The sequence below is a fragment of the Polypterus senegalus genome, chromosome 5 (assembly GCF_016835505.1).
Source record: "Polypterus senegalus isolate Bchr_013 chromosome 5, ASM1683550v1, whole genome shotgun sequence".
NCBI lineage: Eukaryota > Metazoa > Chordata > Cladistia > Polypteriformes > Polypteridae > Polypterus > Polypterus senegalus.
Genome location: NC_053158.1, coordinates 85,231,753 through 85,259,160, shown reverse-complemented (window position 1 = coordinate 85,259,160; position 27,408 = coordinate 85,231,753). Strand labels below are relative to the sequence as shown.

At 35.2% G+C, this 27,408-nt stretch overlaps 1 protein-coding gene across 5 annotated transcripts in view; it reads left to right on the top strand.

Annotated features, from left to right (window-relative positions):
* The window catches only part of LOC120530412 (cadherin-18), a 1,801,315-nt gene that overhangs the window by 932,824 nt on the left and 841,083 nt on the right, over positions 1 to 27,408 (top strand). For 2 of the 5 annotated variants that reach the window (XM_039754897.1, XM_039754898.1), the window contains exon 7: positions 1,075 to 1,176. The exons of the other annotated variants lie outside the window; for them this stretch is intronic. The gene's annotated coding sequence lies outside the window, so the exon portion shown is untranslated. The remainder of the gene's footprint in view (positions 1 to 1,074; positions 1,177 to 27,408) is intronic. 5 annotated transcript variants of the gene reach the window in all.

Genomic DNA, 27,408 nt, shown 5'->3' with positions numbered 1-27,408 from the left:
TCTGAAGGGCAGGGTTTTTTATTGTATACCTCTGATGACCTTATTGGGCAGTGCCTGCATATATGAGTTTTATGTTTCACAATGCAAAAAAGCAGACAATACTTTGATGCATCTTCACTATTCCACACAGGTTCTCTCTGTGTGCCCATCTCTGGCCTCACCAGCAGGTGTAGAAATCTTAAACTCCTTGGTATTAACCATGAGTGTGACTCGGATTTGGAATTCAATGTAAATATGGGTAAACCCAAGTCAGATTTGGGGTATCATGTAATGGCAGTGTTAAGCCTAAATAACTCTTGGGACATTATTCTGCTACCATCTATTGGATGAAATAACATCATGCCACAAAAATCATCAATATTTCTATGTGTTCTGCAACTTTATCATAACTCAATGATAACCTATCAAAATTCATTAATAGTGCGAAACCTTCAACCACAAAAACACAATGGTAAACTAAAACCGTAAAACCAGTTTTATAACAAACTGGAACTGAGCCATTGCCTGAATCAAGTAATAGGGTAACACTTTAGTTTAGGTACTGCAAAAATGCATTTAATACTCCTTTGCTAATATGTAACAAGACCTTAATGAACACTTCTTTGGGTCTTCATAACACTTACAAAGCATCAATAAAGTGTTTATTCATCTTTACAATTTGTCAGACCCATTAACCAAAAGCAGCAAAGAGAGAGCAAGTATAATATTCTCGTGAGTGGGTGATGTATATGATACAGCTAAACAGCATAACAGCTAAAAATATATTTTTGCATGTCTTCAATGTACTGTACTTTGATGACCTGTTGTGTCAAATTCAGTCCTGTTCATTTCTCGGGCACCAATGTAACTTTCCTCAAAATTCACAATTTTGGATACATGGGATTGCATCCACATCACAGTGTAGTTAGAAAAAATTGTGAAAATCTACTGCATCAAGGAGGCATGTCACTGTGTCCAGCATCTTTTTTGCCATGTGGCCCTTGTGACTATAATCCAGGTTTATGTGCTGTCATTCCTGGCTCATAGCACCAGGGTCTCAATGAGTTTTTTTATGTTCTTCCCATGTCTTTACAGTGTGGCCATCAGAGGGTGCTCCAGCTCTCCAGACATCTGACACAAAGACTCAGGCACAAGTATAAAAGCACAAAGAGCTTTGTATTATAGGAAACGCTTCTGGTAAGTGTTTCCAACCACCAATACAAGTATAAAGCACAGTGTGGTAGCACACAGCAATACGATACTCTGTAACTCTCTTTCTTTCTTTCTTTGTCACTCTGTCTTCCTTCTCTCCTCCATGTAACCATTGTCCTCCTTCCTCCCAACTCTGGCTGCTCAAGTAGTGGCAGGAAGCTGCTTTTATGTAAAGCCCAAGAGTACTTCCAATGTCCAATAATTGTGGGCTGGGAACACTGCCAGATTAGGCTTGAAAAATCCCAGACTTGTGCCATAAAGGATAACTGCCATTTTATATATTTTTTTTTTGAAAGGTGGCAGCAACATTATTCTCATTTTCAGCTTCATTTCTACCCCCTCTCTCATTACTCCCTCATACCAAACAATTAAAAAAATTATTCAAAGCTTATCTTTATGTTTGCACTTGCCTAGACTTTTTATTTTCTATATACCTTTATTGGTAATCAGTTGAAGTTACTGAGACATCCCAAAGGTTATCAAGAATTTAGCTGCTTCATTAAGTACAATATATGCATTGTTTTTAAATAAATTTAAATAAAAAATAATAATAATAATAATCCATCCATCCATTTTCTAACATGCTGAATCTGAATACAGGGTCACGGGGGTCTGCTGGAGCCAATCCCAGCCAACACAGGGCACAAGGCAGGAACCAATCCTGGGCAGGGTGCCAACCCACCACAGGACACATACAAACACACCCACACACCAAGCACACACTAGGGCCAATTTAGAATCGCCAATCCACCTAACCTGCATGTCTTTGGATTGTGGGAGGAAACCGAGCGCCCGGAGGAAACCCACGCAGACACGGGGAGAACAAATAATAATAATAGTGATAGCAATTTATTAATAATAATAATAATTTAAATTTAAATGTATTTTTTAATTCAAATTTAAATTTAAAATAATTATAATAAAATAAAATAAATAAATGATTACATCTTGCCTGAAGGAGGGGCCTAAGTTGTCTTGAAAGTTTAGTTAGTTAGCCAATAAAAGGTGTGCTTTACTTGAGTTCTCATTAAAATTTTGAATTTTTTCTTGTGAAGTGACCTTCATTTCTTAGATAGATAGATAGATAAATAGATAGATAGATAGATCGATAGATAGATAGATACTGTATTAATCCCAAGAGGATTCACATAAAATTCACATACTCCAGCAGCAGTATACTGAGAAAAAACAATATTAAATTAAAGAGTGATACAAATGCAGGTAAAACAGACAGTAACTTTGTATACTTTTAACATTTACCCCTCTCCCCCGAGTGGAACTGAAGAGTCGCATAGTGTAGGGGAGGAACGATCTCCTTAGTCTGTCAGTGGAGCAGGGCAGTGACAGCAGTCTGTTGCTGAAGCTGCTCCTCTGTCTGGAGATGATACTGTTCAGTGGATGCAGTGGATTCTCAATGATTGACAGGAGCCTGCTCAGCGTCCGTCGCTCTGCCACGGATGTCAAACTGTCCATCACCGTGCCTACAATAGAGCCTGCCTTCCTCACCAGTTTATCCAGGCGTGAGGCATTCCACTTCTTTATGCTGCCTCTCCAGCACACCACCACATAGAAGAGGGCACTCGCCACAACCGTCTGATAGAACATCTGCAGCATCTTATTGCAGATGTTGAAAGATGCCAGCCTTCTAAGGAAGTATAGTTGGCTCTGTCCTCTCTTGCACAGAGCATCCGTATTGGCAGTCCAGTCCAATTTATCATCCAGCTGCACTCCCAGATATTTATAGGTCTGCACCCTCTGCACACAGTCACCTCTGATGATCACGGGGTCCATGAGGGGCCTGGTCCTCCTAAAATCCACCACCGGCTCCTTGGTCTTGCTGGTGTTCAATTTTAGGTGGTTTGAGTCGCACCATTTAACAAAGTGCTTGATTAGGATCCTATAACCTCCTCCTGCCCACTCCTGATGCAGCCCATGATAGCAGTGTCATCCGCAAACTTGTGCATGTGGCAGGACTCCGAGCTGTATTTGAAGTCCGATGTATATAGGCTGAACAGGACCGGAGAAAGCACAGTCCCCTGCGGCGCTCCTGTGTTGCTGACCACAATGTCAGTTCCCGAGACGCACATACTGAGGTCTGTCTGTAAGATTGTCCATGATCCATGCCACCAGGTATGAATCTACTCCCATCTCTGTCAGCTTGTCCCTAAGGAGCATTACATTTTTATCATTTTCCATAATAATGAACATTGTGCTTTGTGGGTAGAACTCTTCCAGTTAAGCAGGATAACGCAATGTATTGCAACATGATATAAGCTGCCATGACAGACTGTTCATTGCACAATGAAATACCATCGTATATATTGCTCTTAATATTAATATTAAGATTTGATATTTTTGAAGAAACAAAATTGTCTGAAAGACAACCAAACATTTTTCTGTGAGGTCTTACTATGGTGCCTTCACAAAATATGTGACCCAGAGAGGTCATTACCTGAGAACATTTACTGTACATTTGGAAAGTTTTGACCCAGGTATATTTTGGAACATCTAGACAATTGTTTAAAATACACACACTAAGTTAGACCATATGTTGTACAAATTGCTCTTTTATTTATACAACAACTTGTTGTAAAGAGCTTTTTTTCCCCTTTTATGTCCTTCATGCTCGCACCCAGATTAATAAACAGAACATTTCCACTGACATCACCTTTATTTCAGTACTTCCTGGCTTCAAGCTATAAATTTTAGAGGCATGTTATTTAATACAATTTTGCTTATAATATTTTTTAAAGTACAATGTGTAATTCCAAACAACCTATTAATTTTAATAGTTTGACCTGCAAGTATATCCTCAACAATGTCTATTTTTTTCTTTATCAAACTATTGAATTACAGTATCTCAACTTTTTTCATGAATGCAATAAATAGTATAATGAAATACTGTAGATAGTGTTTCTGAAAGGGGGAAGCAAAATACTTCATATTGTGCATTGTGACAGTATGCATTTTGCACTTGGTATTTGACTTTTCTTATGATGGGATTATAGTTTCAGAACACAGAGGTACTATATGCCAGTTTCTATCATCACCATGCTAATACAGTATAATAAAAACAACATAAGACACAGTGTAGATTCTTGTAAACAGTGAAAATCATTTAACTTTTTTCCTAGGTACTCCTTAAAAACAGAATTATTTTTTACACAGGGCTAAAATAATAAAGCAAAATGTTAAACATCCTGTACCTCAAGTGCATACTTAATTGCTGTAGCGACCTTGGATGTGTTTTTCCTCTTTAGACAGTTACTGTGCAGAAGCAGTTCAATTGAGAGCTTTACTTGTCATATGATCAGATCTGAAGAGGATGCAAAAAGACAGCTTCAGTCATAGAGCAAATGTTCTCATCTATACATTATCATTTGTATATTTCAGTACACTGCTAGATAAAATACACACACACAAGCAAAGTAGATCTCTTTCTTCTTATGGTCATAACCCACAACAGAAATGATTTGGGTTGTACATTAAGTAAACATGTTTAGTACTCGGTCCCAGATGCCACTTTTTATCAGGAAATGTGTAACTGCTTTAAAGCCCTTTGAGTCATCATGTGTCATGAGTGTAACTCTGCACTGAGTTTCATCTCTGCAATAATGCAGAATATGAAACACACAACGGTACATTTACAGCTACACCAAACAGTAAGGGAGATACAAGAAGGGCCTGCCATTCAAGGTAGACCTTCAGTTGGTACGTTTAAACTCTTGGTAGCGCTGTGAGCATAGCCATTTGATATTGATTCTTGAAAAAGCAAATAAGAGACCTTCTTTTTGGGTCAGTGGATAAATCAGAACCATTTGTGCCAAATTTTGCTTTAAATTACAGTATAGTTTTGAACTAATTTCAGTTTTAGTCAACTTAAATTTTAAAGAGTTACCAAAACATGGACTCTATTATAATATTCAATACTTATGTTTTCTAAAACGTTCCATCTTAATAGCTATGGAGGACTTTAGAATTAAATCCCTTAAATTATTTAATAAATAACTGACAGAAAATTGCTGATAATTTAGATTGTCTATAATTTAGACATAAAAGACTACATTAGTGGTATGTTGGCTTACTGTTTGGCACTGCTCCCAAGTTATATATTTAAATCCTGAATAGATTATTTTTCTGTGCAGTAAGCAAGCTCTCCTTGTGTCCACATGGATTTATTATAATATGCAGGTGTTTTTTAGTTTATGCCTGTGTACCAAATATGTACAGATGTGGTTGTGTGGCTCACAATTAGTCTGTTGTAGATGACTGAGAGTCTGTGCATGAGTGTGTCCATTAATGGACTGGCATGTCTTCATAGAACTGGTTGCTATCTTTGGCTTTCTCTCACTTCCCAAAACCCTTTAATGGAATAGTTGGATTTACAAATGAATAAATCAGGCTTTTACTAACTTACATACTAACAACAACAACAACAACAAAAATATTTTCTGTTTTGATTAAAAGGCTGGTAGGGGGTTCTTGTTAATGTAAAGACTCAGTCTCACTTAGCATAAGATGCTCTAACTTGAGGTGTTCATAAGAAATATAATGATTTAATTCATGAGGTAGAAGTACATAGAAAAAAAAATAGTTGCATCAGATATTTGAAATATTAAAATGTGTGCTTCAGCATAAATGTTTAATGTCTAAATATTCACGATTATAATAGAAGTTTGTCATTTTTCACCCTCTACAGTATATAGAGGTCCATAGAGGGCTAGATCCCTATTAAAGGATCCAAAATCAAAAATAACAAAATATTCATAATCACTGACCTTGAAATCATGTAAAACAGTACTCCACATGCTACTGTTTGAAAATGTGTCATTTCTAACCGTCTGGGAGTAGCTCTTAGAGGGCTAGGGCCATTGGAATCAAATATCAAGAATATTATCATACTTGTGATCACCAAACTTGAAATAGAATAAATAACACTTCACATGCTTATATTACTGATCCCCATTTTTTCAGATTTTTGTGAAAAGGAGTAACTCTGATCCCTTGTATCCCATGAGTAGCTGAACCACTGGGGTCAGTTGATATGGCATGCACAAGTCCTTCTGATTATTTTTGCTGCTCACACCTATTGGTTTACTCTTTATCATAAGGATGTAATTTCCTGCACAAAATATAGGCCAAACATGGTCTAAAAATTAGGGTTTTTCAGATCTAGAGGGCAAAAATAGGAAAGAACCCCCAAAAGTTCAACATTTTTCATAATCAGTCATCATGACAAGGTGAACAATATATCATATTAGGAGGTTTTCTCTTACTGGTGAGCCTGAAGTAATTTCCAAGTATTCATAGTAATTCTTATGAACAGAATTCTGATGTTGTATATTAGTTGCCACTTTCCATGTGCTTATATGTTTATTTACATTTTACTGTACTGTTGTAGGCTTCCTTATGTAATATATGCTATATACGGTAAATAAAGAGTAAGTGCAGAATGCATCCGGGATTGAACTGGCAACCTCTTAATTACGAGACCACAGTTCTTACCTCTACACCAAGCAAGCAGACGTACCTATTTTGTGTCAATCGGTACTTGGGCTTCGGTTTTTACACATTGAATGCAACATGTAACTTGAATAGATTCTTTTTCTTCGGTTATATTTTTGAATAAAAGCGTACCTTTTTTGTTAAACCTTGTGAGAAACTGTTTATTTGATATTTAGACTTCTGTCTTCATACATTATACACTTCACGTCATTATTACTATAACATGAAAAAATTTTCTGTTTTATTTATGTGTTCAACATTTCATGCCTTGCATTTTCCATCACCCTACATTTACACAGACCACTGTAGTCACAGAACACACATGAAACGTATGTATTCCAAATAATGATATATTATTTAGCCTATACTATTGCAGACACCTAGTTCCCATATAAACAGACATCAGCTCTGAGAATTTTGTGAGTGATTTCAGCTGGCTCGGTGTTAGAGTGTCGGGTTGTGAGATATCAGGCTGCTTGCTGAAGTGCTGACTGACACATTTGCAAAACAAAGACTGTCCTGATGAGATGCAAGGGAATATAAGGTGGCCCAGCATTATGAATATTTTTGTAGGCTTCAGGGATTCTAGTGTTAAACATTTAATAATAGCTTTTTGCTAAGCCCAGGAGCAGGACCCATTACACACATCCAAATCTGTTCCTAGGACAGTCATGTTAGGGTGGAAGATGGAGCGCTCCTTACGGATAATGCTGCAGTTGTGACCTGCTGGGCTGGCTACTTTGAGCTGCTGTTTAAAGTTAATCTTCCAGCTAGGATGTTAAACATCTCTGGGTCCACAGTTCTTGAGAATGATCCTACAATTACCTGTGAACCACCCAGTCTCACTGAGATTGCACAGGTGTTGAACCAGCTATAAGTAGGGAATGTTGCAGGGATCTGTGGTATCCGGGATGAACTTCTCCAGGCTGATGGTAAGGCTGTCTTCCTGGTATTACAAGCAATCTTTGCTTCCATTTATCTGATGGGCATCATACTGACTGGAAAACAGGACTTGTTGCACCTTTAAAGGAAAGGGAAAGATTATCGCCTGGATTGCGTCAACTACATGGGGATAACACTGCTCTCGGTGCCTGGTAACGTCCTTGCTAGGGTCATCCTCAATAGGAACCGTGATCACTTGTCCACCTACCATTGACCAGAGTAATCTGATTTTACACCTAAGAAGTCTGTTTGACTCAGTTGATTGAGCTGCCCTGTGAGACATCCTGAGACTTTGTGGAATCCCCCTGAAGTTGCTGGATATCTTGGCTGGCCTGTACACTGGTACTTTGAGTGCTATGTAGAATGGAGGTAGATCCTCTGCGATTTTCCCAGTTGATTCTGAAGTTCTTTAGCGTTGTGTTCTTGCTCCTACACTATTTAATGCTTGCACGGGCTGAATGTTGGGCAGGGTGGGATCCAGCGGTTATAGAGAGATTCATGATCTTGCCTTTGCTGATGATGGTGTGATCTTTGTGGAATCAATAGAGGCTCTGATCAGGGCTCTCAAGAGGCTGAGCAAGGAGTCTAAGTGTCGGAGCTTGTGAGTGTCCTGGATAAAAACCAGAATCTAGTCCTTTAAGGACCTCTTGGGCACTGCCATCAGCACTGTGTCTGTCTTGCTAAGGGAATGTGAACCTCATTGAGAGGTTTACTTACCCTGGTGCTCCTAATATTTCTTGAAAAGGATGAAGGTCCAAGTCTTTAGAGTCCTGGTGCTCCATGTTTTGCTATATGGTTGCAAGAAATGGACGCTATCCAGTGACCTGAGACAAAGACTGGACTCCTTCAATACTGGATCTCTTCATAGAATCTTGGGTACTGCTGGTTTGACTTTGTTTAGAATGAGCATTTGGCTCATGGAGTCCTGAATAAGCACATTATCTGCACTGTGAGGAAATGTCAGTTACAGTACTACGACCTGCCCTGAGGGTGATCCAGCTCACAGGATCCTCATGCTGAGGACCCAAGCAGCGGACAAGGCCAAGAGGCTTCCCATGTAACACCTGGCTGCAGCAGATATATTTAAGGGATTTCTTTTGATTCTGTCAAGTGTTGTGCGTTTCTTTTAAATGTGTGTCAACAAAGGCAAAAAACGTCTCATTTATTTCTGAGGATTTTGTTTATTACTGACTATATTAATTTTATTTAATTTTCCTGAACAGAATGGCATTCATATGGGGCTTTTTTATGAATGTAATTATGAGCTCAAATTGCTCTTAATTAATTGACTTTATATAAATTCATATGCAGAATAAGGATGCTTTAAACATGCAGGTATTTGCTCAACTTGATTATTTGTGTCTAAAAAATATTAATTTAAAGTATACTGACAAAATACGTACAGTATGTATTTTTTTTACCATTCAAAAGCTAAAACTTGCCCTATTAGCAATAGGACAAATCTGTCTCATTTTTTGGTGTTAAATGTTTAGAAAATTTAAACAAGAACCCTCAATATAAATCAAAAATAGCAAACACTTAAAACAAGATGGAAAAAAAAAAAACTCTCCCCACCGTTCCCTCCCCCTACCCGGACCGGCAATAGAAGAAGTCCCTAAAAATCAAAAGTCCTTTTTGCATGCAGTAACTACAGTAGACACAGGAAACCATTGGCCAACACAATACTTACCAGCCTTGCAGTAGACAAATCTTATTTCAAGCACATTAACATTCATGTATTCTTAGTGGTTAGCTTTACTTTGTTTATATTCTTTTTGAGGTAAGAATGTACTTTTCCTAAAAACAAAGATGTTACTGTCTGAGAATTTCAAAGCAGCTAATTGCTTTTGGAAGCATCTGTGATACACTGATAGGCCCAAATTAATGCACTTCAATTAAATGTTTTAATTTCAAGATTTAATACATTAAAAGGAAACATCAAAACTGTAATTTAATTTGTTAATAAAATTCAGTTCACTGCAGCATAACCGTGGAATCATCAGACAGAATTATCATCACAACCATGAATTCAGTTTAGAGCCTTCAGTTAACAGGAAAAGAAACTCACTCAGCCACAGGGACTGCAAACAGTGACCATGCATGATTGTAACTGTTAGGCAGAAATGTTAACCTCTGAGCCACCTTTACAAAAAAACAAGAAATGATTTATTGAGATTTACTCCAACATTACTTTTTCATTTTAACAGATCTCTTAGTAAAAAAAATAATTTTCCTAAATTTACCTTCACCATTTTCCATCTGTGCCCCTATGTTTTTGTTCAGTAATTCATTTTGTAGTAACAGTAGGAATTCTCCCTACCAGCTCCCTTCAAAGTTTGAAACTATGCAACTTCTTAATTTTCATTTGCTTATAGTGAAAAGATTACACTTGTTTTTGTCTTCTGTCTTGTCTTACATGCTGCAATCCCAGAATCAGTCTAGTTCCTTCCTTTTGGACTTTTGCTATTGTATTTTTTTTCTTTCCAAAATAGAGACCAAACTGCATTTATTAGTCTGGATAAGGCCTTAAATCATATTGGATATCTTATGAATAAACTTGCTTGAGATGCATTCAATACATTGAGCTACTGTGTGTGCAATATCTAACATAATGTTGGCCCTTATATTCACTTCCAAAGACTGCTTAAATGTAAAAATATACATTTACATATAATAAAATGTCAGCTTCCACATATCAAGTATATACTGTATCATTCCAGGTCCACAGAATTATTTTACTGAATCTAGAGTATACAACCATATTAAGGCATCTGCACACTTACCTTTGACATGTCAATTGTCAACTAAGTATATTTTTAGATACAATATAAATGTTTAATTTGTTTTACCTTTGAACAATAAATACAATACTTAAATAATAACTAAGATAAACATAGAGTTTTGGCATAATTCAGTTTTACACGTGATGGTGTGTTGTGTAGGTCTGGAGGGAGGAAGTTTGAGGGCAGTGGTGAGGTTACTCTTTTCCTGGGCAAATAAGTGTTCCTTGGTGATATTTTTCTAACAGATGTGGCTTATATATATTTTTGTGCAGTGGTGGTTTTGGGGGGATTTAATGAGGGGACAATTTCAAGATTTGGGGTCAAGCCTATATCTTGAAAAACACTGCTTAACTAAAAATGCCTATCAGTATTCACTGTGGTATTTTTTAGATGTTGTATCATTGCTTCATACCCCAAATTAATCTATTTAATATGTATATCACTGAAATCCCTGAATGTTTTACAGTAATCCTGCATATTGTGTGATTTTTTTCATTGTTGGTTTGGTGATCTAGTTAGCATTGCAAGATGGTGTCACACAGAGTATTTTGACTTGCCAGCCTGACAAATTATACTGAAGAAAATAGTCAGGGATTTTCATTTCAACGCCTCCTAATACTTTGCTAATGATCTATTTTACTTACCTGGAAGCCATCAATCAAATGTGACTGCATCTATAAAACCTTCGAACTTGTATTTTCCAGTATAGAATCACAAGACAAATCTGTCTGCATCATATGTCAAGTATTTAATTTGTGACATTTATATACAGTGTGTATACAGTTGCAGTCAGAAATTATCAAGGATTTATTTATTAATGTTTTTTCAAAGAGCTATATTTTGCCTTGAATGATATCTTTATCAGTTGAGTGATACATAAAATTCACAAAGAAAATGTATGATATAGTATCCCTGAATAACAGGATGCTTTTCTAGTGTAAATTATTCTACTGTTTATACCAATTATTCAACTCCTGTATAATATTGCTGTTTCCAAAACCTTCTGCTAGTTTAAATGGCCTTTAGTGGAGGTAAAATATATTGTGTGTGTGTGTATATATATATATATATATTGTGAAGAAAACACAGACACACAGGTTAAGGGTTGGGGATTCCATCCCTGTATACTGTAAATCACAGTATTAGAACAAGTATTCTTAATAACGGTCAGTTTGTGAGGTACAGCTGACAAAACATGGTGGAAGCATGGACATATTTATGAGGTGGGGAACGGAAGTAGGAATGCTAGGAAATTGATGGATCCTAGAACGGTGGTGACGTCATCTGCAAGGGACCGGAGGTGAACATGGAAGCGGCTCGGATGTCTGGATGAAGCTTTTGAGAGAAACTCAGGTGTCCTGCTCTTTTGTTGTTCGTCTTTTCTGTTGAAATAAAGAGAGAGGTGTTAATACTCTGTCTTTGTCCCCCGTCTTGTGGTTTCACTCGTCGTGTCCTTTAGCTGCCCCTTAATCACTTGTGTGTGACAATATATAAAATCCTAAGCCTGAAAGTGCAACAATTTTGTGCAATGATTTTATGTAACGTTTTATGTCACTTTTTTGTCACACTTTAAATCAGGCTTAATTTAAAACCTACATATATATGTTTGATATCATTCTTTTCAGAATTTATCTAACTTTAATGTAATGTTGTTAGATTTTCAGATTCTTATTTCATTTTTAAATTATAAACTAAAAAATATCAAGAACTCATGTCCTGCGAGACAAGACTTTTTGCCAAAAGATTTATCACGCCTGGGGCCGGAAATAAAAGACAAAGAGTAGGACAGCTGCTGTACAGGCTTTTAAAGGTTCAAAGCACTGCGCAAGATGCAGATCATGTGGCATGGCAGCAGCAAGCCAGCAGCTGATCGAGCAAAGAGGAGGTAAAAAAAAAACTGTATTTGTATTGTGTATTACAATGCTCACTTATTGTATCATTGTTTAAGAGGGGGTTTCAGAGGAGTGGCCATGTCACCCTAAATGTCCTCAGCAATGGTTGATAGGTATCCAAATCCCAGGGTTTCTCTGTGCTGGAGTCGTGATAATGATCCAGATCCTTGAGAAGCAAGTAATGGTCTTGTACGATGGACGGAGACGAGTTGAAATATGGCGGCGTAAATTATTCTTTTTCTTCTGTCTCTCTCTCCTCTTCTTCCTTTGCCTTTGGCTCCTCTTGTTTAAATACAGAATGTCCCGGATGTAACTGCTGGATTTAACAGGTAATTTACATCTTGGGGTAGCGGTCCCACTTTATCATCCTTCCCCTTTCAACTTACGGGGACAACATTTACTGATACACACATATAATATAGAAAACGGGACAATGAAAACAAAGCGTACTCGGCGCAGACAAAAGAAACAAATAATTATTATTATATTAGCCCCGCTACATTTGTATGACACACGCAGGTTTATATATTGTATAAAATTTGTCAAAAAAAATCACAATTAATTTTGTAAACTTCATATAGAACATGTTTAAGTGTTATTCATTATTTTCAGATTAATTTAAAATAATGGCATACATATTAATATCTTACATTTTTAGAACATAATTTTTATCAAGTCTTCAAAGCTTAGTAAATGCATTTACAGTAGCAAAGAGATGCTGAGAAGAACAATTGATGTTCAAAATTTAACAGGTCAACCAACTAATAGTAGATCTTGGTAAAGAATGTTCTGAGAAAAGGTATCAGCTGGAATTAAAGCTCCCAGTTTCTTTTCAGTCTCAGCTTACAATTATCAAAATGGATATTGTTTCTTGCTTTATCTTCATCAACACCATGTTACCTCTACCACCCTCACACAAGATCATTACTTTCTAACTTCTTGTGGAACAATAAAATACTATCCTATACTAAACATTCCTGTTTTATAAGATGCAGGTACAACACTGGAATGTCCCTTCCAAACTTTGAATTTTATCACAGTGCATTCTCTCTGCATCCTGTTTGGCTTTGGATGTGTCCACCTTCTCATCCACATGCATGATTCCTTATGAAATCTAATTTGGCTGTCTGTTGCTCATTGCAATATCTACTTTCACTCTTAGTAAACCCAAAAATATCAAGTTTTTTTTAGGGCCAGTGTTGTCATACATTATTGATTTATGGCACTGTGCTGAGAAACACCTAGCCTCTACAATAAAATGGCATAATCATTCTCCCATATTTCACAAACCAGCCCTGTTAATTGGTGGCAAGGTGAGCAGTTTTCCTTTCTGGCAGCACCAGGCAGTCAGCCTTATGTTTGTCAGTCAAGCCTGATATTTGAGTCTTTCTAGTCTCATTTATATCTCCCTAGTTCATTCTTTTTCTTTTATTTTCCACTCTGATCAGTTTTCAGGGCATGTGCCATCTGTTTACCGGACTCTATTCCATTGCACTTCTTTTTTTCTCTGTTTTGCTCCTTTTCTCTCTCAATATTCACCACTCAATATTCTTTGCTCTGTAAATCTGCCTACAAACCACTTCCTTTAATCTCACAAACTCCTGTGATCTTATTCCACTGCTTCTTCTCTCTGTTAGCAAAATACTTTTAATAATGTCAGGCTTTGTTCCAGAAATCCTACCTACCAATTCACTCAACTCAAAATTATTATTAGACTTTACCCTATTCCCTGTAGACATTTTCTCATAGATCTTTTTTCCTAATCTAGTTTGTCATTTGTGTTCCCTTGGTTTATCTGGCACCTTCCTTCATATGCCCTGACATTGATCTCCAGTCTTCTTTTTCTGGTTACAGATTACCCAATTTCTCTCTTCTTTTCTTCTGTAAACATCATTCTTATTCCTCAAATGTTATGTTTTTTGGACCTTTCAAAGCTTTCTCTTAAGTTTCACCAGTGTGAACTACTCTGTCTAGGCACTATAGTGGTTAAATTAGTCTTAGCCTTTTGTTGGAGCTCTCCCAAACTTCTTTCTTTTGACAACTGGCAATCTTCCTTTTTAATCTAATTGTTTTGGAACTGTCTACCTCTTGGATTAATGGAGCATCCTAAGAATCCAATGAGAATCAGTCTACCTTCGGTTTAACAATGAAAAATGTATTATTTGAGTCCACTGATATCACAGTTACAGCACACTTAGGTTCATTTGACGGTGTGCATGATGGTTTGTTACTGAGTTACGTTCCTCCTCGTCATCTATGCATTTATTGATTTGGATGATAATAATTTATTGATTTTGACTCTGCTGCTAGACTTTAGGGAAGGAAGGTGTTTGTGGGATGGGTACTGGGTGCAGTTTGACATATATTATACCTTTTAAATAGTTCATTTGACCTTTTTTACTTCTATGTGCGAATTCCCTTGATTCAATAAAAATATGAATACACACAAAAACGATATCGTGTGAACTTAAAAAAAATCATTGATTTCAGACATATGGTAAATAATGAGTCTTCTTTATATATTAAATTATACATGCAGTAAGACACCAAGCAGCACCAGCAAGTAACAACTAACAAATCAGACAAACAATGAACAGTGCAGAGGAAAATAATTAAGATCCTGTTCATTTTAATGCACTGTGTGTGCTCACTTATGTACTCATTATGCTTGCCTCAAAATGTTAATAAAATAATCTTTTTGTGCTGCAAGCACTTGAGCTGTTTATTTGGGCAGCAGCTCACTCTTCTTTCTTTCTCTTTTTTACCATTTTGTAATTTTTTCAATAACTCCTGAGGTTAAACCATCACAACCTTCAAACACTGTCAGTGCTTCACATTTATTCCTCTACTAATATCTAACCTCCTGTTAAACTCACTACAGACTAATGTACATTGTTCTTTAATTTCGTTTTGTTTTCTATTTGAAACAAAAAATCTGATCAGCAATTCTGTTACTTGCTTATCAATGGCAAAATCTGAACAAAAAGCTCCTTGTTTTATATTTAAATTCACAAATCTTTTACAGAAGGGTACATGCACATAAGCACTAGTATTGATTGGCAAAATTCAGCAAGCATATTTCACATTGAATTTGTTGAGTATGCTAATGACCTTTTTCATGGAATTTTCCCCTGAAAATCTACTGTATGGCTGGATTAGGCAAACCTTTTCTTTCCTGTGGTCGCTGAAAGTCGGAAACAACAGGAGGCGGACACCAATAAAAAGTAAAAAACACTTTCTTTATTCTTGGTGAGTCAAAGAGACTGCAGCCCCTCCCAGCTCAGTGCCACTGACTGGTCAGATCAGACAGCCTGCAGCCTAATGTGGGGCTTCCCTCTTTATACCTAGTTTTTGTATTAAACAAAAAAATATATACTGCAGTTCATTTTGAGGTTATACATAAATTACCATAGCTTGCGACTCCCTGAATTGGAATGTGCACATTGCTTCATTCAGGTAAAGAGGTTATCAGGGCACTCACAGTTTTAAGAAATATGCTCAAATAGGTTTAAGCAAGAATTCAGAAAAGGTCACAACTGATTTATAATATCACAAGGTGTTCTGTTAGTATTAAGAGGTGAGCAGTTTCTCATAAAAGAATGCAAGTTAGTCTCTTAATTCTGTGCACAAGCTTAATTCTTTTTCTACATTTTTTTAGCATGATTAATACATAATGCAGTCCTTGGCATTCAACTGCTTATAATCATTACAGTTAATAATATTTCTTACTCATTCCCAACACTTCATAATACTTTACGAGGCCAGTGTAACATCACAGAGATGTGGCAGCCAATGTTGGAAGGAGCATCCCTCCAAGTGTATACCTCTAATCCATTATTCATAAATGGATATGTATGCCCTTACCTATAATGCATAGATAGATAGATGCATGATGCAGTAACACAAAGTGTGCCAAGAGTTTGATATATCAGCAAAGCAGTCAGTATATGAAGTGCACAGCTAGCCTCAGTTTTACACAGTGAAAGGAGAATATGTGAAATAACACATTGTGGACAGCGTGATCTTAGAGTGAATGCAGTATTGCAGTGTGTAATATTTTCACAGACGCAGCAGACATGACAATGTATGCAAACACAAGAATGAACAGTTAGTTTTCTTTGTGTGTGTATGCATCTGTAATTAAAGCATGTACAGTGCGTGATTCATTACATGCAATTGTGTGTGTGTATGTAATTCAGTAAATGCAATAGTTTTTTCCATAGAGCTGTACTCAAATCATACTATTTCTCCTAAAAGTTAATTAATTTGTAGTCAAATACTACGTTGCTTCCATTTTCAAAAAGAAAGCCCACCATTTGGTTTTATTTTTGCATTTAGATAGATAAATAGTTAAACAAATATAATTTAAGTTGAAATTAAAACATTATAAATATAATAAATAAATAATAAAAAAAAGAAAATAATTACATACATAAATACATATTATAAGAAATAAACAACACCACAAACACACATAAGAACTTCTGGCTTGGATAGTGGAGAGCTGTGCTAATTGCATTAATTGCTGAGTGTGGCATGTCTGTGAAAACTTTATGTGTGAGTCACCATCCACCGCTATTCCCTTCACGCACAACTCTCTTTGCACTATGTTCCACTTTGCATGTTCACTCTTCACCATGTCAGATGCAGTTTGTGTACTTTGCATTCCACAGTATGTGAAAAACATTGTCATGTCATTTCAAGTGACTTTAAAGTCTTGTTTTACCTAACTGAAATCACATGGAGCACCGACAGTTTTTGTGTTTGTTTTTCTTCATAAGATGATGTAAGTAATTATAAGTGGGGCATTTCTTGATTATTATTTCATATTTATCTGCTAATGACAGAAAGCAAGTTTAGTAATTTCAATAACATCGGCCGGAAAGGATTTCTTGAGGTAAAAAAGATATGCAAATGCAGTCAAGTGCAAACTGGAGGAGAGACAGCGATTCACACCTGGGTACCGGCATTTAGTGGTGTTGTTTGTAGTGGTAATAGGAGATTTTTTAGTAAATAACAAAGAAAAATATCATCACTTGTGTTTTCTGAATAGAATTTCAGAGTTACAAGAGTTACATGAAATGCAGCAATTTAAGAAAAGTCAAAGAAGGACAGGAGCATGAAATGAACATTAATAAAATAATTGAAGATTTAAAAATACAATTAAGATTGGCCTCAGCCAGTTAAATTACGAAGGACGTTCAAAATGTTTCCGCACTTTCATATTTTCATTGGAAATGGTGAAGGTGAGTAGTAATTGGGCATTAAACATTTCAAGTGACGCTGAAAAAACTACATCTCAAATGAACCAGACTATATAGAAAAGAGATGTAATTTGTTTTTGAAATTCTTAATAAATAGAGTTAAAAAAATTGCAGAAACTTTTTGAACATCCCTCTTATTTTATCTCTCTAGTTCATTGTGGTGCCCCTTCAGAGCACAGTTGGAGAACCGGTGCTGTAATGAGCTGTCCTCCTTGCAGATGGGGCAGAGCTGCACTAGACAAACATCTTAGATGGGTTAAGACGATTGCATCACACAGTCAATCAGTTATCAAAGTTTTTATTAATGTGAGATATAAGACTTCTGCATGACCATAGCTGATCCAGCATTTTTCCAACTTCTATCTGTGTGATCTGAGTCAGGTCCAGAAAGCAACACCGCAGCCCAATTGGTGACAAAATTTCATTCCAGGTAGGCATGGTGGCACAGTGGTTAGCATCGCCGCCTCACAGCTCAGATCACAATTTTGGCCACAATAATCAATCCAGCATAGTTGGTAGATACTTCCCTTCCTAAAGGACACTTATAAAGCCATCGCACTATTATAATCTACTCAAACCTAGTCCAGTTTCTCCTTTCACATTTCACATTTCACCAAGTTTGCTGTAATTCCTGAACATTTCCGCCTTTTTGCTGAACTTGAGCCAACGTGAATTCAGTGGCGTTCATTGATCACTGGTGAGTATGTGAATGGAATATCTGATAATATCATCAATGCAACATTTACAAAAACTTGAAAGAAACAAAAGTGGCACTTAGATGCACCTACTATAAAAAAACACTCATTTCTTTACACAAGGACAGTGAATTTTGGTTTGTCATTTTGATTTTGTTGCATAGATATTTGGATCTTAGTAATGTGTCTGTGACTCTAAGATTTAACATTGTTCAGGCCAAATGATCTTCTAATTGATATGTCTTATGCCATTAGAACCCAATGCATACTGTATGATAAAGAGTAGTTTAAAAGAAAGTTGAAATACTGGAAGAAAGCAGCATTAAAGTATTGTTAATATATCGAGAGATATCTCATTCTGGCATTCTGGTCACATTCAGTAGGTGAAATGTTTTTTAACTAATCTCAAAAATGTATTTAAAAGTATTATAATTAAATTGCTTACATTTTGAGATATCTCAAAAACAATTCAAGATACTTCTTCTTTAAAACTGTGTGCATTTTGAGATTTGTGAAATGCAATTCAAGACTGAGGAAAATGAAATAAGTCTTCAACAGGATGTCCTGGCATTTAAAAATATCTCAAGGTTTATTTAAAGATGTTTATAGTACTAGGGTGTTGTACCGTATTAGCCATTATGAATGTTGAGAAAAGTCAAGCAAAATGGCAACTTTTATTGGCTAACTAAAAAGATTACAATATGCAAGCTTTCGAGGCAACTCAGGCCCCTTGTACTTTCTCAATTTCTTATATCCAAAATACAATCAAATACACCTCAGGTTCAATTCTAGATATCTTAAAATAAACAGGAGGTTCTGTTAAAGTTTACAGAACTAATTTTGTGATACAGTACTACAAAGTGAATTTCATGTAATTTAACATGTATATTCATGTGTACTTGGGGTATCTTGAAATGCAGAGGAACTAATTTTGAGATATGTAAAAATATATTTGAGACATCCTAAAATGTAACAGAGCCTATTTTGAAATATCTTGAACTGAGTTTCAGATATTTGAAAATCTAAACTTTTGCTTACCATACTAGTAGCATAGTTGATATTGTTTTTGAAAGATAGATTCTCCTAACAAATGTTTTTTTCTTTGCTAAATACATCTATACATCCATACGTCTATATAGTGATTTGCAGGAAACAATCAGTTAACCTAGCAGTATTTGTATACAGTTCCTAATTAATATTTCCTTCAATACCACCTTTAGAAATGAATTGTATTTATTGAATAGTGAAATCTAAAGTTTATAAAGTCATAAGGTTCTACTCCTAACGTTACTGTTACTAATATTACCCAAGCCAGAAGCTTGTATGTGTATTTAGAGGGTTGTTTTATTATTTATATATTTCTCTTCTGTAAAGTTCTGATTTTCCCTTGGGGACAAATAAAGTACATCTATCTATCTATCTATCTATCTATCTATCTATCTATCTATCTATCTATCTATCTATCTATCTATCTATCTATCTATCTATCTATCTATCTATCTATCTATCTACTTTCATCCTGGGATTTTACTGTAATAAAATTAAAATGGCATCTCCTGCCTGGGTTGTGCAAATCTTTTGAAACAAAAAAGTCAAAGTAAGAGGAGCATTGACATTCTATACTGCATATCTTCTTTATTTTTTATTTATAACCAGCTATTCTGAGTTCACACTTCATGAACTACCAGAAGTCATAGTGAATGTCTTTATAAATTTTTTGAGAAAAGCCCATTTGTGAAATGTTATAAATTGGCTGCATGCTTACATGTAGAGCATATGCACATGCTGTATATGGTTGTTGAGAAATGTTATGCATGTGTTGTTGATGCAAAAACAATACCTTCAAGTAAATAATGAACTACATTGAATAGCAGAACAGTTGATGAACCTACTAGGTACTAGGCCTATGTCCCATGCTGAAATCAGTGCTTATATTAATTTTTTACCCTTGTTGGCTTCAAACTGTTATAATTTGTTTTTTATTCAGAATTAAAAGTTAAACTTAAGATTAATATAAATGTTTAGCTCAAAGTTTACTTTAAAAAACAAGTTAATAGTTTAATTAATACATTGTCTCTTTTCCTACAGATGGGCTCTGAAGGAATGTTTAGTTGCATGCTGTGCCTAACAGCTGCTGAAATTACATATACTAGAACTATTTATCTGTAATTTAAGATAAGAGGTTTCACAGCTTCACAATTTAGTTATTTTTAAATTAATGATTAAATGTTGGTGTAATTATGGTTCAGGTTCATTATTTTTCTAAATCACACTGAAAACTTTTTTTTTCCTGCAGCAGTAGTATTTGTCATCAACTGGTTTTGTGACCTAAAAATATAAGGATTCATTCATAAACAGCTAGAACAGTGATTTAGTTCCTGAGACTTTTTTTGACTTTAAACAATTTGAAACTGATATTGTCTAGAAGAGTCAGTAAAATGAATTTGTAAATGCAATCTTATGACCTGTAGTTTAATACTCTTTTGGATCTTCTGACTAACATTATTTGTATGAGAGGCAGTATATTACATTATCAGAAAAACCACGTGCTTTTAACGAGGACATTTTGTAATGGCTAAAAGAAACAAAAACATTTAACTTAAATAACAGGCATATAAACAAAGTTTCAAAGCACAAGAAGGAAATGCAAGTACAAATCACTTGTCAATGGTAGATCAAATTCACATTCCTACAATGGGAAAATGTTCTGCTATCTCCGGCAGGATTTATGGAGCCAGTTTTTGTAAAGCAACAAGAACAATCCCAGGTATAGGCATCAGAATCCAAGTGATAAAGATAAGTACTCCTCCTCTTAAACAATATTCAAGTTTAGTGGGATACTGTCATCAGTTGGATATGATTTTTTGATTAGGTTTAGGGACAGGAAAAAAGCAAACGTATTTTATTTTATCAGGTTTTCTGGCCTGCAAAACTAAACTTGGAAAACTTCCAATTTCTATTAGAAGTAGACTTATTTTTAGTTTGCAGGCCAAAACATTATCACAGGGAGAAATTTAAATTTATTTGACATTAGTTTCAACATTCCACAAATGTATGGACAAACTCAATAGAATGTCATGACATATCTACAATATATCCCAAGTCTAATTTCCTCATTCTGAATATTTCTGGGCTCAAGTTAACTCCATTAGCAGCTCAATTAGTTATCAGCTAACCTGTGTATATCCCATTTCAGTTTTAAAAAGAAACCACTGTTTGAAATGGGTCATTCTTTCATTTTTCTTTATCTCAGAAGGTCTTAAAAAATTTCACGTTTTGTTGCATCACCATTTTGCACATATCCTGGTAGCTGAACTTTTGGGTGTTTTTCTTTTGCAGACCACTTGTAACCGTATGAAGGTCTTTCTTTTTTTTTTTTTTTTGTTATTCGAACTGGCAACCTTCGGGATACCAGTGCTGTCCAAGAATTCTGGATAGGGAAGAAATACTCACAATGTTTAGAAGCATAGATTGTGTTTGAATTACGAATTAGCATTTTGTTTTTGACTGTGATTTAGGAGTACGTAGTGGGTTTTGGTTCTGGGTGTTTTAGTTACTTTTGGCTTTGATCTCAACCTGTTCTTGGTGACAAACTTTTTGTCTTGCCCATGTCCTGGCATTTTACTATTTTCTTTATTTACTAAACACCAGCAGAACACTTTGCAATTAACAGACTACTTTTCTTGAATATGCTTTAAAGTATTTAAAGATGCATGGCAGTTTTATATAAATTAGATCACTGAATGAGTTACAAATAAAATGTTTTGTGAATGCCTGCATATATTTTTACCTTTGTATCAACTTGAAAATTATTGCAACAAACAGCATTGCTTGCTAACAAACATATTACCTGTTTACCTACAACTGATACATATTAGCATTAAGATCATATGCTTTGTTCTTTCCCTTTTTTAGATTAATTTTAATTAAATGTATAGAAGTTTTCATGATCTAGGATATTTTAAAAATGGTGATAAACTTCAGGTGGCCAGTGGATTTAGGACTCAGTAATTTCAAATGTTAAGAGAATATATGCTAGTACCTAGAAGGTAATTTTATATCTGATTAGTAATTACATTGATAAAATATTGTAAAAGATATTAGTGAGCAATGCTAAATCAATGTGCTCCAATAACAGCTAAGAAACAATTTTCTGCTTATGAAATTATACATTTTTTATACCTCTACCCAAGATGAAATTCTTTTAAACAAAAGACTACAAATTCATTCCTTTACTGCAACTCAGCTCTAATTCTTCAGACAGTTTTGAAAAAGCAGCATATTCAATGAAAGCCTGCTTTATTTATTTGATTTTTGTAAAACAATGTAAATGTTGAGTGTTGCAGGTTAAACGTTTTATTAACAAGCAATTTACTTGTCAGCATACTAGGATATACCTCTAAATATCTGCAAGTTTAAATTCACTTGTTATATTGTGGCTTCTTTGGACAATAAAAGTTTACTAAACACTTGCCGACTTCACTTTTATCAGGCCAGAAAGTAGTGAGATTTTCAGTCAAGTTTCTATCATACATTTGCCTACCTTTCTCTGTGGTCTTCAGTTCAGGTTATTAAAAAATAAACCACACTCATGCTAAAAAACAGAATAATGCAATATATTGATACATCCTTTCTCATATGTAAACATACCCATCAAAGAAGAAAAACAAGAAAAATCTGAATAAATAAGACAAAACTCAATGGTATGGTGTTTTTACATTTTTTTCTTGCTGAATTAAAAAGTTTCATGTTGTTTTTTTTTGCCTTTGGGTGTTTTTAGATATTTTCTACAAACATGGAAAAAAAATATTATTTTGCTCAGTTTCTAATTGCCAACCGTCTTCATAGGTACTTTTTTTTACAAGGCCATATTTTAGTTTCCATTTTTAGTGCTTGTTCGTTTCCTTCTTTAAACTTGAAACATATTATCATTACAAAAAATTTTATAGAGGATCGATTTTTGCTAAAAGAAAAAACATACCTATCCAGTGCACCCATAAAGAACACTCACATAGTACATTTTTGATTATTGCTACAAGTTGACTAGCCTAGCAAATTTCACTTGCTCTAGTGTGAGATAATGTGAGCCTAAAGCTTGACTTAACAGTTCCAATGGTTGATTTCCATCTTGTACTCATTTCAGACAGTGTAGACACTGGCTTCCCAAAATCTTGAAATGTTATGCTTAATACCATCAATTTCTGTGTACATTTTATCTGTCATTTTACAGTATCATTATTGCACTTTTTGTTTGGTGCACTGCCTGCATTTTCTTTTGTATTATAATTTTCACATAATGCTTGTTTCTATTTTAATTAAATTTCTATTTAATATTTTTTTTGGATTTTTAACTATGAAAGACATATACCACAAAAGGTTACATAATGAAAAGGAAAACAGTAATTGGAATTTATGGAGATTATAACAGGGCAGTTGGTAATAAGTAGGCAGGTAAATGCCTTCCCCTGGTTGATACTGTGTGTAGTTTGTGTGATTAATATTACGCAGAATGGAGAGATAATTCTCTTATTTGTTATTTAAGTTCCTGTTTTCTTTCTATAAAAGCCCCTTTTCCACAGTTCGCCTGTCTATTTCTATTGCTTTGTCATGTTTATCCATTTTAGCTTGGAGGAGATTTAATCATGAGCCACATGTTTAAAAAATTAATTACATGATGTAACTGATAAAGAGTTTAAAGTGAAGTACAATTTGGCTTTTCACAAATCTTAACTAAGAGGTGAGCTTTTGGCTAAGAGGATAAGGCTGCTTGACCCTGGCACATGAATCACCCAGAGCGCAGCTGTAAGGGTGAGTATGTAGAATTAAAGATGAATTCAAGTCTAGATTAAAATGAGTGTACTTCAGAATTAGTTCAAAATTGCAATTGTATAAAAAAGCGTCAACTAATTTTGATGCACTCTACTTTAAAAGAAATCAGAAGAAGTTTAATCCTAGATTGTTGTCAGGGGAACAAAAAAAAAACTGCATGGAATGTCAGTTCTTCACCCGATATGCTCAGATAGTCATTCAGAGTTGCTGATTCAATTCATAGTTGCTAATCAATCATCTAGAAAATTTGTGTTTTAGAATTAAATAGAACCATGCAAGAAAAAAAAATCTAAATTTACACAGATGGCACTGGGGAAAATCGCTGTGTGCACCGCAGTCATGTTAAGATTATCATCTCACAATCTAACATTTTTCCTTTATTTTCTACAAATTTTCAGATATTTAAAGTAAGTGCTGTTGAAGGTCAACTAACACATCAGGTAATGAGGTTACAAATCAAGATAGAAAAATCCAAAGCTTTTATAAACACTAATTTAGAATTTGTTCTGTGTGAGTGAGAATGGATGTGTATGTGTCCTTTGATTGACTGGAACTCCAAACAGAGTTTGTTGTTGTCTTCTGGCTGATGTTGCTGGAGTACACTTCTGTCCAGCCATGACCCAAAACTGGAATAAGCAAGTATTAGAATGAACAAACGAATGAGTATACAAACAGGCCACTCACCATGGCAATACTTAAAGCTGCTTATTCACAGCTACAGAAATGAGATTCAGTTCCTTGCTTCTTGATCATTATTCATGTGATGATTGCACATTGTTTGCTTTGTTCCCCCAGCACTTTGGTTTCTGCCAGAATTATGAAGACATGCAGGTTCTGTTGAGTGGAAATTCTAAATTGGTGTAAATTGGTGTTAGTTCATGCCTGTGTGTCCTATCTGGTTAATGTCTTGTACCAAATGCATGCCAGGACAGGCACCATCTTTCTGCAATCTTGTAATGTAAATACAGTAATCCCTCGCTATATCGCGCTTTGACTTCCGCGGTTTCACTCTATCGCGGATTTTAAATGTAAGCATATCTAAATATATATCATGGATTTTTGCTGGTTCGCTTTCTGCGGACAATGGGTTTTTAATTTAGGTTACATGCTTCCTCAGTTTGATTGCCCAGTTTATTTCATACAAGGGATGCTATTGGCGGTTGGCTTAAAAGCTACCCAATCAGAGCATGTATTACATATTAACTAAAACTCCTCAATGGTATAAGATATGCTTCTCAGCTGTGCGCTTGTTTGCTTCTCTCTATCTTTCTCACTCTCTCTGCCTGACGGAGGGGGTGTGAGCAGAGGGGCTGTTTGCACAGAGGACACGGATGCTCTTCTACAAAATGACGCTTTATCGCGGTGCTTCTGTATACTTAAAAGCATGTATTGATTTTTTGATTGTTTGCTTTTCTTAGCGAGCGCGCTCTCTGACATTTTCTGCTCCTGACGGCGCTCCTTTAAAGATAAGATATATTTGCTTTCTTTTAATTGTGAGAAAGAACTGTCATCTCTGTCTTGTAATGGAGCACAGTTTAAACGTTTGACTAAAGGGTGTTATTTCATGTCTAGAGGGCTCTAATAATGTTAACAGTGTGGGAGAGTTTATAAGGGCTTAAAATATATAAAAATAACCATACAAACATATGGTTTCTACTTCGCGGATTTTCACCTATCGCGGGGGGGTCTGGAATGCAACCCCCGCGATCGAGGAGGGATTACTGTAATGGGTTCAACAATGGCACGATGGAACTTCCTAAGCCATAACATGGCTCTATTTACCCAGTTGTTGTGCAAAGTGTCCTAGTCCTACCTACATTTTGTTTTTAAGAATTAAACATTTTAAAAAGGCGTTTAATGGAATCTTTATAAATTCACAAGCAAGACCAAGCAAGCAGTAGGCCTTCCTTGGAGACACCATACATTCTGAGTTAAAACTGTTTACCTGACTACAATGTATTTGTAATCAAGAGACACTTTTTCTACTATTCTGACATGGCAAAACAAGTCTAACTCTGAACTGGAAAAGATCAATTGAGATGGTGAAACAGGTATATGATGCCTTTGCATCATTAATACTAATTTAATTATTTTTAAAATTAATAACATTTTGTGACTCATAAGAGTATTCAGAATCTTTTTTAATTGTAAATAGCATTTGTAACAGCAAACACATCTTCCATGTTCAGAATGCAAATGTATACAACCTTCCACAGTGAGAGAGATCAGTTTAGCAAGTTTTTCAGGATCTGCCAAAGATGTTAGAAAATGTTTATAGTGTGAAATAGTGGTGTAACTGGATCAGCATAGTGTACAGGAGGAAGATATTCTTGTTTGCTTTATTTATTACAATTTATTTTCTTTTAATGCCCTGCCATAATACATGTACTGTCATAGACTCTCTAGATTCTCTTTCTGCTCTCTTTGCCAAACTCACATATTAGTGTGTTTGCATATTGCTTTGAATTTTATTTTTTTGCATTTTTCTTCTGCCTCCTCACAGTTATGTTCTCCCCACAATTATATCCTGATACTCTTGATGCTGCATTATACAATTCACTTTGCATAAAAGAAGATGGCGTGCTCCACATTAGGTCATATCTTTGTATTGGGGGGACTTTCACAATTTGCGTCATGTTTTAACCACTCAAGTTAACAAATTTTTTTGAAAGATTTTAACAATGCAGTGGTGTGATAATCATTGACTGAAAACAGTTGGATTCAGAGTTTTGATTTTGACTGTTACAAATTTCTAAATTTGAGTGTGGTTTAGCTTTTGCTTTCACATATTGGATTTAAATTTCGATTTCTGCCTAATAAACTCGCTTGGACTTTTGATTCTGAAATTTTTTAGAAGGCGTGTAACATAACTTTTGAGGCTCAATTACTAAATGACAAGAAACAGAAGAAAAAACACTTTTTTTCACCAGTACATTTTGTGTGTATGTATGCTTTGATAAGCTTCAAAATCTTTTTCACTATATTTTTTGCCTCGTCCATTTTTATTACTTTAATTAAGAGCCAAACTATGATTTTTAAATCAAAAAGTGTTGATATGTCCAAAACCAGAGGTTTTCAAATTCAGTTCCATGGGCACTCCTTCCCCCTCATGTCCTATGCTAAACAACAATGTATTAAAAGACATAACACTTTTAAAATATATTTTAAAATATTAAAATATATATACAGTAATACCTCCTCGATAGATAGATGAAAATCCGTGAAGTAGAAACCATATGTTTGTATGGTTATTTTTATATGTTTTAAGCCCTTATAAACTCTCCCACACTGTTAACATTATTAGAGC